This window comes from Equus asinus, chromosome 27 (assembly GCF_041296235.1).
Source record: "Equus asinus isolate D_3611 breed Donkey chromosome 27, EquAss-T2T_v2, whole genome shotgun sequence".
NCBI lineage: Eukaryota > Metazoa > Chordata > Mammalia > Perissodactyla > Equidae > Equus > Equus asinus.
In genome coordinates this window covers 15,051,330-15,055,772 of record NC_091816.1, presented here as the reverse complement: position 1 = coordinate 15,055,772, position 4,443 = coordinate 15,051,330, and the positions used below count along the sequence as shown (strand labels likewise).

Genomic DNA, 4,443 nt, shown 5'->3' with positions numbered 1-4,443 from the left:
CACCAGCTATGGAGTGGAACCCAGTGAAAACCTGCCCTCAGTCACCACCAGGTGGGACAGCAGCCAAAGATCAAAGTCATTCTAAGAAAGCAGAGCACACTAAAATAATGTTACGTGCCAGGAGTCAGGAGACAGTCGGAGCCCCAGGTTTAGATAAGAATCAAAATTCAGGTCTTGAGTTCAAGTCATGACTGATTCAATTTTATATTGATAGACAATGTAATTATGTGAAAACCCAGAGCCAGAAGCAGGGACAAGTAGGAACCCAGGGCAACAGCTCTGAATGGGGAATAACCATGTTTTGTTTTTAATTAACTATTTCCCTCAGTGGGTGACAAAGAAAGGAGAACGTGAAAGTACTCAGTGCACTGGAGGTGGAGAACCCCTGGGCTGGGACTTTCACGCCATTTCGTCTCTGATGTAAATTTTATGATCTTACCACATTGTGTGATTATGGATTCTTGAAGGTCCCTGATAATGGTCTGCAAACCCTCCCTGTAAGCTGAAGCTGTGGATGGAATACCATCCCAGAAGCAGCCATTTTTATGATTTCTATATATTATTTGGGCATTCTTCAGACTCTGGTCCTTCAAGCAGCACGCCTGAGTCTCATTTTCACAGGAAATTCCTCTGACGTGTTTGTGGACTCCCTGTAAGCTGATAACACAGAGAGAGCATGAAGAACTGGTCCAGTGACGTAGCATCTTCAGATCCAGAGCTCACGTAAATGTCTCACTTCCTGGGGCTTGAAGGGGCCTTGGAGGTGAATACCAGACCTGCCCCTGTCCTCTGGGCAGAAACTGATTATTTCCCACAGTCTGCTGGCCCAGACACAAGGCCTTTAGAATGGAGCCAGGAATGTTTCCTGGAGTTTAATGCAGCCCTGAGGTAATGGGTGTGACGTTGCGCAATGATTAATGACAGGGAACACTTAGTCAAGATTATATATAATTTATACTTAGGTGCTGGCAATTTCTTGTAGACAATTATTTCTCCTGGACATCTCCTTATTGCCCTTGAACCATATGACTATTTCTGTTAGGTGTGTACTTGGGATCTGGGACCTTCATGAATAGCTGGTGGAAGATGCACAGGACTGCCAATGTGCCCGTGTCTGGCACCTGTCCCTATTCTTCCTATGTTCACCTCCGTTGTATTTCCTAAAATGGTCCCACTTTCCTCTATTTATAGAAATTCTCAGCTACTTGAACACTGTCAAAAAAAAAAAGAAACCAGAGTAAAGGGAAAAAATGAGTGTCCTCCTGATCTGCCTTATTTGTGTTCCAGAGTCCATGAATGAAATGCGTTCTATGGTTCTGAGTTACCTTCTCTTGAATAGCCATGCTTAATCCCATTCTTTGACAATTTTAGAATCAGCTCAAAATGTAGATAATAACGTCAATCCCTGATGTTTAAGAATAAATTTTGATATAAAATTTAAATCTCTGGATTTGCTTTTTAGAGGAAATACAGGTTCTAGTGATTTCCTAAGGAAATCACGTTTCCTTATTTACTAAAGTTATCTTATTTACTTAAGTAAATACACAGTGAATAAACAAAAAATGGTCATCGGGAGAAAATCTCTCTGACATGATTATATTGCCTTCAAGGCAGAACTCCTGGGATCTGTGAAAACATCTGATTAACATCTGCTTCTATTGTGTTGAATTGTTTCATCTGCCTTCATCACCACGATGCTATTCTCAGGTAGAAGCTAAATTTAGCACTCACTCCCGTGGCTTGGTCTTGACTTGTCCTGTTCCCTGAGGACCAGACTCCCTTCCGCATTGTGTGGATCTACTCCGTCCTCTCAATACCGTGGCCGGACAGTGTCCAAGAATTGTCACAATACATCCTCTCTTTTGTCTACACAAACTCACGCCATCGCTTTATTCTCTGAATATAATGAGGGTAATTTGGTGTTAAACTGTAATTGATTTAACTGTTTCCTTGTCAACTGACTGACGAATTGAGGGAAAAGAAAAATCAATCTCTAGAAATCTAAGTCAAGTGCCTCTTAGCATCTTCTCAGAAGTTAGGCTTGATGCAAAGACCTCCAACACGTGTACCACATCCCGGAGAAAAGAAGACCAACTGTAGCAATGAGTGTCTTAATATAGTGCCTATTCTATACTGAGAGGAGTTAATTGCCCAAATAGCATCCTAAGTTTAATCATGAAATAAGACCCATTACCATTATTGAAACTGGAACTTCTGGATTAATTTTAATTAACATTACTTTAGAGTACCTCATGCTATGAAAAGATGACACTACCTAGTTTAGAAAAGGGAAACAAGTCAGATTGCCTTCAGAAACTGGCAATATTAGGCAGTGACTCCACGGTACGCAGGAACATAACAGAGACTGCCAAAATACTTGGAAAACAAAGGACTGGTTTTTGTTTATTTTCGTTTACTTGTGGCCTTGTAAAACATATTTGAGTAATTTAATTAGCCTCTCTGAACCTCATTTATTCAGCTGTAAAGTGAAAAAATAATAGAACCTAACTCATTAGCTTATGGTGCGCATTAAATAGGAGGATGCTTGCGCTGGCCATGTGGTAAGTGCTCAATAAATATTAGCTATTAATTTCTTAAATGAGGACAGGACAATTAGGGCCTCTGAATAGAGTCCCTCTTCCATCTCAAAGTGTGACTCAAGTCATACCACCTCATTTGAAGTTGAGGGTCACAGGCTTTTATTCCAGAATTTCTCAAAAGCCTCATAGTACAGAAGTCAAAGGGCCGAAAGTTCTCAAAAGATTTTGGCCTTTTTTAAATGATTCAGGGTGAGTTTCTACCGACTCCTGGTAAGGAAAACCAGATGTAAGTTAAGCAGCGATCCATCAGAGTCAAAGCTTACTTGGTACTCAATTCTAAGGCATACTTTTTTAAAAACATCTTAGCATTTTATAAATCAGTTGGCCTTAATCAATATTGCTTTTAATCAATCTTGCCTTTCATCAATTTCTACACGTAATTTAGAGGTTTTCTCTTCTTTCCACTCCCCTTTGGAATTGATGATGTCTTAGAATCATTGTTGATGTAAAATTAAATGCAGTATGGGCTTATGTTATTTCTACACTTCTTTATAAGTTTTATAATTTCTTTAAAAATAGAAATTTCTTTTAGAATAATTCATGGGTCATTCAGAGTTTATTATTAATAATTCATGGAGCTGTTATGATGTCTGTTGCAATAGAGAGTTGATTTCTGATGGAAAGCTTGACCGATTACATCCTGAGCCCATCTTTGTTCTCAGTTATCCATGGGACGCCCACGGGGATGAGCCACAACAGCGCTTCTCTGAATCAGAGACGGTAGATCTAGGAGGAAACAACACTTCTGGAATGAAGCCTTGCAATCCCTGGAATGGTTCTTGGTGCCAATTCAGGCGACGACCCTTTGTGACCCCACTGGCTGTTCATGCTGACATCCACCAGGCAAAACCCCATAGCTGATCGCTTCTCTGGGCTCTGCTCCTGTTATCTCCTTTATGCTGGGGCCCAAGAGGGGCAAGAACGGTTTTCTATGAAGACCAGTTTTTAAGGACAGAGCAAGATTCCTCTGGCTTAAAATAGTTACCATTCCCTTCTTTTGGCATTAGCAACTTTGGGCTTTAGATGACGGTAATACATGTGAATCAGAAATGTGTTATCAATATAAACATATTGATAAACGTTAGGTATATAGACTTTATGAAATATATCAACTCTATATATCTAACACTTATAGATTTACATTGTTAATATCATAGTAATCACATACAGTTATTTTTATAGTGCCACCATTAGCAAATTCTACATGAGAATCCAGACATTACATGGATAAATGCATGTTAGAATAGGAGAGTATTGGATTATATCATATAGATCCATATACGTCCTCTATCATTTATCAATTAAGTGAGGTCTCACTTAGACTTTTGATTAATTTTATTCAGTTTTCAAAGTGGAAGTTAAAATTATTGTTCAATGCTAAAATAAGAAATTTTATCATGTTTGAGAATATTGCTTTTATTCTTCACTGTAACCTCTATAAGTGGCTAATTTTCTTTTTTGGTGAGGAAGACTGGCTCTGAGCTAACATCTGTTGCCAATCTTCCTCTTTTTGCTTAAAGAAGATTGTCACTGAGCTAACATCTGTGTCAATCTTCCTCTATTTTGCATGTGGGATGCCGCCTCAGCATGGCTTGCTGAGAGGTGCTTTAGGTCATGCCCAGGATCTGAACCCACAAACCCCCAGCCACTGAATCCTAGTGCATGAACTTAACCACTACACCACCAGGCCAGCCCCTATGAGTGGCTAATTTTATAAGCAGCACAAGCGCCTGTCAGAATGAGAAAGAGACACCCTTCCTATGCCACTTGGCTTAAAAATTTCACCTTTTAGAAGCAGTGCTCTGGGTGAGGATAATAAAATTATTGATATGGAAAAAAAGAA

General features: G+C 39.5%; 1 long non-coding RNA gene across 1 annotated transcript in view; it reads left to right on the top strand.

Annotated features, from left to right (window-relative positions):
- LOC123281414 (uncharacterized) overlaps positions 1–4,443 on the top strand; it is a 100,205-nt gene that overhangs the window by 78,798 nt on the left and 16,964 nt on the right. The gene's annotated exons all lie outside the window — the stretch shown is intronic.